Below are 10839 nucleotides of genomic sequence, written 5' to 3' on the forward strand. Positions count from 1 at the left end.
CCCCCTACATACCAAAAGCCTGAATACCGGTCGGTAACGGGATAATTACCGAAAATCGGACGTTACCGACCGGTATTGGGCTTCCTACCTATGGCCCTTAGTCTTTGTGAAAGGCCTGAATATCTGCTAGTACCCATGAAATCCTCAAAACAAGAAGGTTCCTTTTCCTTTCCAAAACCAAAGGGTTTTCTTCTCCTTCTAAATCCATTAGAAGACCCAAAGAGGCAGCCGAGGTATAGCTATTGCAAGCTACATCACCCCTAGGAACCAAACCTGTGACCTCTGAAAGGGAGTCACCAGAATAATGCTGCAACCTTCCGACATTACTTTCATCAATACTCTCAGAATCGTTTAACATGACCTTTAAAAAAGCCGGAAATCTAAGCTGTACCGAGGCCCCCAAGCTCTTTAATGTGTCGATCCTTTGTCCCATCTCCCATTGCCTATTAGAGGTGGTAGCGGAAACATCTGATCTTATCTCATATCTAACGCCATCCACCTCAATTGATTTCTTCGCCAGCTCTTTCAGAGAGTAAGTTAAAAAGTTCAGCAGAATTTTTCTGGGTTTAGGTCGGTTAGAGTTGAGTCTGAAAGGGTCCCTATGGATGCGTTGTATATCTTTCGCAATCTCCTCTTCTGACTCCTCTATCTGGAGCTTGTCCTTGATGAATTTTACAACATATGATTTAATGTTCTCACCCTCTCTCCCTTCAGGCACTTTCAGAATTTTTAGGTTATTTCACCTTTGGAAATAATCCATCCTTTCGACTCTATCTAAATTCTCTTTTTCCGCAGCCTTTAGTTTATCTATTTCCACACAGTTTGCCTGTACCGTACACCTGAGCTCTCTGACCTCTTGCTCCAAAGTTGTAGTCCTGCTGCTGAGATCGTCAATCTTCCTATCCATTATTTCACAGGCCCTCCTTTTCTCCAGCTGATTGGACTCTGATATCACAAATCTATTTTTAATTTCGGCTGATAAAACTGCTATGAGGGCCCCAACTGATAAGTCTTCCTTCTCTAGGTGTTTAGTGTCTGATTCTGAGTCATCGGGGGAAAAGACTAGACTTCCTAAACTTCCTGAACTTCCTGAACTCTTGGGAGAGAGCTGTTTTCTTGTGTCCAAATCGGGATTTGCCAATGATATTACTCCTCCAGGGCTTGCCCCTCCGAGGCCATCTAAATGGCTAACAAGAGTATCTGGCTGTCTCAATACATCATTCCCTTGGCCATTCACTTGGCCACTATTCATAGCTGCCATCTTACTCTCACTCAGATTTAGAACCTTTGGTAAGACTTTGAAATAAGTTCTAAGAGATGGAGTGATTCTGATTTGGGGATTCTGTGGCCTCTTAGATGATGTCTTCTTATACTTACTCTTTGGTCAGAGGGAGTTGATTTTTTAAAAGTGGTGTGTCGGGTGTCAGGGACCACACACCCTTCACTCTCTTTTATCTCTTTCTTTCTCTGCCCCCTCCCTTATACCTCTCGCCCTTCTCCCCCTTTGCCCCCTCCTCTTGCTTCGTAGAAATCTCCCTAGTATGCAGTTGCTTAAACAGCCGGCTGTCCCCCTTCTCTGGATAATTTTACTAAACTCTGCAGCACATACCTGGAGACCCCTTCTGGATATGTGCCAGCGCAAACCGCCTTCCTCCTGCCTCCATTGACGGCAATATCGCCTCGGGTGTCAGTGCAGGTGGAGACCGCCTGACCCGGCACTGCCTTTGCTTCTTTTCTTCCCACCCAACAGGGTCCGCTTTCAGTTATCTGCTCGTCCTTCTGGATACGAGCCACGCGGGTTGCCTCGTTATGGAGGTCGCCGCTACCTTAGATCCTCCGGAAGGGAATCCTCGCCACTGCGCCTCTCCCCCTGCGGCACGCCAGGGCCGCTGTGTCCCACACCTGCTCTGTCGTGTTGCTGTGATGCAGCGTAGCCAGAAGGGAGCCAGCCAGTCTCTGCCTACGCCGCCCGAGGTAGACCACTGAACTACCATTCGCTGCCTCCCTCTTTACCGGGGGGTAACTCTCCGCGCTAAGGCCTGGAGTCGTGGCAGACGGAGGTTGGTAAGTTTAAACTGACGACGTAGAAACAGTGCACTCTCCTCCATTAACCACTATTAGTAGGACACAGGCATTATTTATTCCATAAAAACTAGAATAGGCTCGACTTTCTAACTCCAATAACATCAGAAAACGAAAAATTTCACGAATGCTCTTGGGAGCCCTCCCGCGACCCTCTACTCGCCGGTCGCCATGTTTCCCCCTCCTCCATCTTGCACATCTTCCATTCTGTGGAGAAGCTGGATGAGTTTATAAAAAGCTTACAACCAGGGGGTTAGATGTTAGATGTTAGATTTTTTTCATGAATGATACTATAACATTAAATGGAAGGGCAAACATTATGGAATAAGACTACGGAATATAAAAACATAATATAAAAAAAAAGCCTTTTTCCGCTTAATCCAAGGTTTAAACTTCCTAAATTGGTTAAATCATTAAAATGTTTGAGGCTGACTTACTCCAATTGCATCTTCATATTTCACTTTTAGCATGCACGCTCTGGGGGGGATCCCGAATGGCTCTGGGTCATGTAAAGCAAGGGAGGGTTTTCCACGGGGTGTGGTGGGGGTTTTTGGGGGAGCACGAGGTGGGGAGCAGCCGGAAAAAAGAAAAAAAGAGATCCTCTATAGCCTCCATAGCCTTTTTTAGTATTGACTAGGTACCTTGGTGCCCTGTTGCTGGTTTTTATTTTCAAAGAGAGATGGCAGGGAACACAATAAAAATTCTTTCATGAAATGTTAACGGGCTCAGGGTGCGAGGGAGGCGGAAAAAAATTCTACAATACTTAAAAGACTGCCCAGCCCAGATCATCATTTTACAGGAGACCCACTTATCAGTTAAGGATGGTTTGGATCTATTTAAGGCCCAAAATTGGATTTCCCAAGCAGTGTGTACATCCCAGACGGCTGTAACAAAATAAGTGGTAATTCTAGCAAAAAGAGGGTCACAAGTGGTCTTTGGGGCCCAGAGCTCTGATAAAGCTGGAAGATGGCTAGTTGTTAAGGCCAAGTTTATGGGGCATGCAGTCTCCTTAGTGGGATACTACGGCCCAAACCAGGATGATGTTTCCCCTTTAGGCGACTTACTAGCAGAATTGGTATACTCCGTTGACTCAATCATTATGGCCGGTGACTTTAATGCTGTTTTAGACCACTCCCTAGACAGAACCTCACGTAGTAGATCATGTGTGAATCCAAAAATGTCTACCTTTATTAAGCAAATAATGGCTCAGGTGGGGCTCTGTGATATCTGGAGACAGAGAGCAGGGAATAAAAATAGGTTTTACCTTCCACAATCAGAAATATAAACACCAATTGCGGATAGATTACTTCCTCATTGACAGTAACCTGGTTGAGTGGACTCAGAAGGTGGAGTATGTGGGAGTCCATCTGTTGGACCATTCTGCAGTGCTTCTACACCTTAAATTAATGGAGAGAGTCCCTCAATCTAGATGGACTATGGATCGTACTATCCTGCAGGAAGAGGATGCCATAGCAGCGTTGTCTAGGGAGACAGAATAATTTTGTCATTTTAACCAAGGGTCAGCTCCATGTGGAGTTATTTGGGATGCTTATAAAGCTTTTTTGAGGGGAAGATTAGGGACGTTGGCCGCTGAGAAAAGACGTAGCTATTACAGTGAAGTATCTTTAGTCTAGGAACAGATTCGGGCCTTAGAGACAGATTTGACTGACTCTACGATTGACGAAGTCGCCCGGGGAAACCTGTTGAAAAAAATCCTGGAGGCAAAATCCAACTTGGCAGTGATTCTACAGGAGAGAGTGAGAAAAACATGGGAAGCCAGCAGACTTCCGCATTTTGAATACAGCAAAGGCTGTAGTAAACTGCTGGCTTGGAAGATTAAAAGAGAGCAGGTCAGAAACAGGATCGACCAGGTTAACTGTGAACACACAGGTGCCATTACAAGCAACGCGAAGGAGATTGAGCAGGCTTTTCACAATTATTCCAGTAGGGTGTACCAAGAAGATCTAAACGCTACACAGGATGAGGTCGAAACATGGCTGGGTCAGAGCTCAGATAACATCCTTACATCAGAGAAGAATAGGCAGCTGAATCAGGAGATTGGGGAGGGGGATGTAGAGCTTGTTTTAAGGCAAGGTAAGAAGAGGAAAGCCCCCGGCCCTGACGGCTTGCCTCTGGAGGTCTATAAGGCTCTGGAACATGTTCTGACATCTATTTTAGCCAAAACCTTTAATGATTTTTACATAATGAGGACTGAAATGCGGGCCTCATGGAATGATGCTAATATTACCGTGATTCTGAAGCCAGGAAAGTCTCCTTCAAATTGCGACTCGTACCGGCCAATATCTCTGTTAAACTGCGATTATAAAATCTTTGCAAAAATATTGGCAGACAGGCTAAATGATCCAATGGCGGAGCTGGTCCATACGGATCAAAAGGGGTTCATTCGGGGCAGATCTTTGAAGGAGTTGACCTATTCATTGATAGGTTCAATAGATTTGGCATCTGTCTGTGAGCTTCCACATGCGGTCATAGCTTTGGATGCTACCAAAGCTTTTGACTGGGTTAACTGGGTCTTCCTTCTGACTGTGGCCAAATCTGCCAACCTTGGCCAGAATTTCTGTAGAGCTTTGGCAGCCATCTATTGATCAATGGCTCCCTGACAGAGCCGATCTTTATCAGTAGGGAGACGAGACAGGGGTGTCCCTTATCGCCACTCTTATTTAACTTATACATATAGCCACTGTCTAGGAAAATCAGGGAAGATCCAGAGATTATTTCTTTCTGCTTTGAGGGGTGGAGTAAGAAATTGGGCCTATATGCTGACGACATCCTTATTTACACTTCCAACCTTCGAAACTCCATGAATCGCATTACAGTATTAACATCAGACTTTGGGAGAATCTCGGGTTACGAGATAAATAGAAGTAAGACTGAGGTTATGTCCTGGAACATGGAAGTAGGGGATGAAACCAATAGGGAGGCAATGAGATACTTGGGGGTCATGATTCCACAAGACATCTCCAAATTAACCAAAGTCAACTTTGAGAAGGCAAAAAAAGATATTAATGGGCTCCTAAAAATTTGGGATCATCTTCAGCTCACCTTATTAGGTCGGGTAAATTTAGTAAAAATGATGATCCTCCCAAAATGTACCTTTTTGTTCAATACTATTCCCCTCCCTTTTGATAGTGAAGCGCTTAAAAAGCTACAAGGTCAGATTAGCAGCTTCATCTGGGCTAGTAAAGGCCCCAGAATTGCTTGGAAGACATTAAGAAGGAGAGTGGAGAAAGGGGGCCTGGCTCTTCCTGATCTATTATTTTTTTCTTGGGCCTTTTTGTTAAAAAATGGGAAAATGTTGTTCAATACACCTACACTATCGGAGATTGGGAGGCTACTGGGAGTAATGGCATGGCGGGAGTCAGGGGGCGGTTTTAGCTTTATTTGTAAATGCGCAGACCCCAAATACTTCAAGAAGGTCCGGCTAAAGATCTTGAGAGGCCTGGCAGAGGTCTGGTATAGGGTCAGGAAAGCCTTAAAAATACCCTATTTTAGCCAAATGGCCCCTATCTGGGACTCACCAGGTTCTCCGACCTGGACTAAGGATGTGTTGGCTCGACCATTAAGGGAGGCAGGTCTAAGAAGGTGGAATGGCATTACACAAGAGGGGCTTTTAATAAGCTGGGAATCATGTAAACATCTTACGGGACAACAAGTGTCTAGATTCAAATTTCTGCAAATGCAAAGCTGGTTCCAAGAGCCCGGCACGGTGATAGGAAAATCAAATGAACTGGAAGACAGACTTTTGGAGGAGGGAGTGTCCAAAAAGGAGCTTGAAACTATATACTGGCTGATGTTGGAACTGGAACATGGGACTTTTATACTACCAACGGATCTGTGGGGAAGATGCTTGACAGAGTCTTCGCTGGAAAACAAGTGGCAAGTATCAATGTCTATGTTGTATAAAATAGTAAAAGCTGCACACCTAAGAAGAAACCACCTTTTCTCCATTCACAGGGCCTATTGGACACCGCAGAGATTGTCAAAGTTTGGGAGAAGAGGAGATGTAGCTTGCCCTAAGTGCGGCAGTCTGAAAGAGGATGACGTACTCATGTTTGTGGAATGTCTCGAGATTCATTTTGGAGTGATGTGAGTAGGGCCCTTTCTGCTATGTTGGATATTGGCATTAGGGTAAGCACTTTATCTGGGATTTTTGGATGTATAGATTTTCCTGAAAGTTTAACAGAGAATAAGGCAAGGTAATTTTTTATGCTCGGTTATTGGCACGTAGAGAAATTTGCAAACAGTGGATTGCTAAGTCCCCCCCCCAGGTTCTTTGGTTGGCTAATCTCCATAAAGTATGTTGCCAGTTTGGATATGAAGGCCTCCCAAAAGCTTGTTTTTTGGTCTCCCTTAATTGAGTGGTGTGAGCAACCTTTGAACACTGTAGTCTCTCCCCTATACTTCCAGCACAAAAGGGCACGATACTCCATTCACAGGTGCAAATGGAATGAGTTTTTTTAGAGGCTAATGAGGATTTTAAATAAATAAATAAATACTCTCAGAATCATAGAGAAGCGAAAAAAGGCATAGCCTCTCTCTCTCTTCCTCAATCCTGCAGAAAGGCATCTACTGACAGTGCCTCCGGATTCGGCCTCCAACTGCAATTCCTGGGTCCCTGGTAAGCCAGTCTGCTCTCAAGCAATTCTACTTGAACAGGACTCCATAGCCTCTGAATCAGACTGAAAACCTATGGATTCAATTTCCAATCGCTGAAGTCCCGCTACCTGGAATTCCAACCCATCCTTGCATTTTGAAGGCCTGGGATTTATTCTGCTCTCAACAAAATCTTGTGATGCCAACAAAAATACCAAATTTGTTTCACCAGGTCTGCTAGAGCCTTTGATTTTGATCCACCCAAGCGGTTTATATATGAAATGGGAGGTAACATCGTCTAAACGAATCAGTGTCACAGTGTTCGTCAACAAATCCTTGAAGCTCTTCAAGGTATTCAGACTTGCCAACATTTCTAAACAATTTATGTGAAGTAACTGTTCCTCCCTGGACCATCTTCCACCTGTTTCTGGACAGTTCAAACGAGCTCCCCAAACAAACTTGCTGTCATACGATTCCAGCACATGTTCGGAAAAATTCCCAAATATGGCCTTGCCATTCGAAGCCTCTAGATTTTTTTTTTTTTTTAAATCTTCTTTATTGATTTTCAACAAGTTATGCAAATGATTTTCTTGTAACAGTAATTTTATGCATGACCCACTTACAGGCACATGTGAGAAACTCGCACTGCCTTCTGCCTCGACTCCAGACCTCTCAATTGTGGCCCGTTTTAAACACTTGGGGGTAGATGTACTAAGATTTTACTCTGTATTTTGCATCACAAAAATGACTCAAATTGGCACAAAATCTTCTTTTCCCATTTACTTTCCAGTGCTAAACTTGTTTTGTGCTGGAAATAACGTGAAAGTAATGCAAAACAGTGCTATGCACTCCTTTGCATTACTTGGGTGGTTCATGGGCATTCCCATGCAACCACCCAAGGTTTCTGATGCTAAACCCAATTCACTAAACAATAGACAGGGTTTAGCATCAGAAAATAGCACACACTTGAACAAGGCCCTGTGCAGGAGAAATCCTTTTTTTCTCCTTTATTTTCCGACTTAGCATGTGTGCTGCACTGTATAGTACACAAACAAAATCAGAAAAAGTTTAAAATTTGTCTAAGCATAGCAGCCACGGCCCATGCAGGTAAGAGCGGTGGGGCCGGTTTGGGGGGCATTCGACAGATGACCATGAGGGGAAATTAAATAAATAATTAATTTTCCCTAGTCGTCTGTCGAAACCCCCGCCCACCCATCCCCACCGCCCCACTGCGCTTACCTGCACGGCCCCTGGCTGAAGCATAGTATTTTGTACTGGAAGGGTATCCTTCCAGTACAAAACCTATGCTAGACTCACTGAGACACCCTTGCACTATGGCACAAAGCTGTCTCCGTGGTGCACGGCAGCTGATTTCAGCACCGGCGTTAGTGAAAGGAGAACAGAGAGTGCCATATCTCTGTGTATATGGCGTTCTGCAGGTCTCTCCTTCTCACGCAGTGCAGCATTTGCGGGTGCTGCACTGCACTGCTTGAGATACTGGTAAATCTGGCCCTCGAAGGTGACTCAGTTCAAAGTATGCCTATACAAGAGTTATATGATGCACAAAAACACATACATAAACACGTCATCTTGGAAATAGCTGCACTCTTAGGTTAACACGTGTGAAATATAAACCTGAGCTACATCTCTGACCTTAACGTTTTTACAGCCTTTGTTCAGAAGTGGACTTTGCCATTGAAGGTAAGGACATCTACATTGTGCCCGACAGGGACCCGTATCAGTGTCCGTCTTTAATTATTACCGGGCCTGAAACTCTTAAAGCTCTGCTCATTCACCGACGATAGATGGCGCAGTGGCATTTAACTCGTGGGCATCCTGCACAGTCTCGCGGAGATTGATACAGTAGGTTGTGTGTTTTAAAGATTAGCCTGATGCTGGTTTCAAATGTTCTTACACCTGTGGCTATTTGGATGGCCGTTGTTTATTATTATGCTATATTGAATGTATTGTGTTTACTGTATGACATTTTGTCGCCACGATATTTTTCTTATGCCATTTGCTGGTGACAAAAGTGAGGTTTTATACCTGGCGGTGTGGGATATCTCGTCAGATCGTGACACTGACAAAAATTGTGTAACATAACCATTATGTGCATTTAGTACTTGTTGTTCTCTCTGTAAATCCTCTCTATTCCTCGCTCTGCCTCTCTCTCTCATCTTTCCTCTAATGCTCAGTTTGCGCATGCGTCCTCTACCGTGATCTGACAAAGTATTAACCAGTGTAACTCCTGAGGCTGCGATCACGGTCCCTTCACCTTCACTATACGTAATGTTACATCAGCCTGAGATGCCTGTCTTTCTCGCCTTGCTGCCGGTACCAACAGAGATAGATGCTCACTAGTTATTTGGCCTCAGGTGGCTGCAAAACAAAAATTTCCATAGATGTCCTGCGGGAGGCGCCCTAAGTCTAATTATCAAGAGAGCCTCGTTTGGAGGAATCGTCCCCCGGCACAATCTACTCACTTCAAATTGGTTTTTAATCGATTAGATTGCTTATTATTGCCCGTTCAGATTTCACCATCATGCTCGTGTTTACAAATTCTCATCAAGACTGTCTATTCTTCAACCATATGAGCCTGTTATCTGGGGCTGAATACAACATTTGTACCGGTGCCAAATTTCACTGGGTATGTGGTGAAAATGCTACTTCTCGACTGTTGGTGCAAACGATTATGCAGAACGGATCAAGCAAAACTTAGGGGCATATTATCAAGGTCCGGCGTTAAAATTATCGCCGCTTTATCGGAAGAAAACTGCCGCTAAAGCGGCGATAATGGGCTTGATAATATGCCGTAGAGAATTCCAATAGAAGCCCATGTTCTGGTGTGAACATGGGTTTCTATTGGAATTCTCAAGGCGATAATTTTAACGCCGGACCTTGATAATATGCCCCCAAATTCCTGGTGTTTATAATCGAATCCAAGGCCACAATGAGGTATTCAATTTTAACTTTCCAAGCAAGGAAATCATGTTTATCAATTGAATCCATTGCATGCATGTAATATGAAAACTTACATTTCAGAGGCGCCTCGAGGCTCTTTCTTCAGTAGCAGCTGTCAGTGTCAGAGTGTGCACCACACAGCAGGGAGTTCTGCTTTAAAGGCCCCTGTGCGAGCTGCATGGAAGTGCCAAGGAGTCTATATAAAGGCATCAGAGGTGAAGTGATGCTTTGTACGGTTCACTTAGTGACTCTTGTAAGGAAGGGGAGCATTATAGGGAAGTTCTGGTAGATAAGAAGGGGGAAGCAAAGAGAACAATTGGTTCTGTGCTGTGAGTATTATGCTGGCAGCCAAAAATAACATTTCGTCGAGGCCTGGAATATCTTTGGCTGGCCTGGGATGTGGCACGTGGCCCAGGGCGAGGCTCACAGCAAAGACTGAAACACAGATAAGGGCCGCCTCACTCCAGGCCGTTACTGGCACTCGCTTCAGTCCTGAACTATCCACCCACAAATCATGGTTTGCACACCTGTTAATCTAATTATTTATAGAAACAAAACAAAACTGCCAGATTCAAAATACATTAGTTGATCACACGAAAGACCAGGACAGGAGAAAGTGTGCTTAGTGACCAGGAAGGAGGTAGTCACCCTAAAAATGATAACATTTGTAGGGGGGCGGGAGGTGGGGACGTAGCGCGATGCCACCACAATATTTTTTTAAACGTGGTGGATTGTGAACATTTTTGAAAGTGCACTTTTTTATTCTTATTTTTTCCAGTATGTTGCTGTGGAATTGTTATTCCTGTGATTATCGTAGCTCTGTGATTCACAATCAAATCTTTGCTTATTTATTTATTTATGCAATTTATATAGCGCACAAATACCCTGGGGTACCATCATTTGTATGTCAGACTCTGAGGAGGCCAATCCATGCCACACCTAAGGACATGAGGGAATGGGGATTGGGAAAAGACACAAGTGCTCCTCAGTGTCCTCGTCTGGACTTGGTATTGATTATTCTCCTATGTCGCAGCTTAAATAGCTCTGGTCCTACAAGAAGTAAACAAAGGCAACATTAACTCCTCAATCTTACTGGATTACACACTTCTAGAATATTGCATTATGGAATGCATGTCTGAGTTGGACAGCCCCCTGCAGTGTGTAGGCTAAATGAATTGTCTG

At 44.2% G+C, this 10839-nt stretch overlaps 1 protein-coding gene across 2 annotated transcripts in view; it reads right to left on the minus strand.

Moving 5' to 3' along the window:
• Positions 1 to 9981, minus strand: part of LOC146799595 (mucosal pentraxin-like) — a 44894-nt gene extending 34913 nt beyond the window's left edge. Inside the window, exon 1 of one of the 2 annotated variants that reach the window (XM_085627168.1) lies at positions 9732 to 9981. The gene's annotated coding sequence lies outside the window, so the exon portion shown is untranslated. Of the gene's footprint in view, positions 1 to 1609; positions 1840 to 9731 lie in introns of those variants that run through there. The other variant, XM_085627167.1, reaches the window with a different exon arrangement.
• Between the last annotated feature and the right edge of the window lie 858 nt (positions 9982 to 10839).

This window comes from Triturus cristatus, chromosome 9 (genome assembly GCF_964204655.1).
Source record: "Triturus cristatus chromosome 9, aTriCri1.1, whole genome shotgun sequence".
In the NCBI taxonomy this organism is placed as follows: Eukaryota; Metazoa; Chordata; class Amphibia; order Caudata; family Salamandridae; genus Triturus; species Triturus cristatus.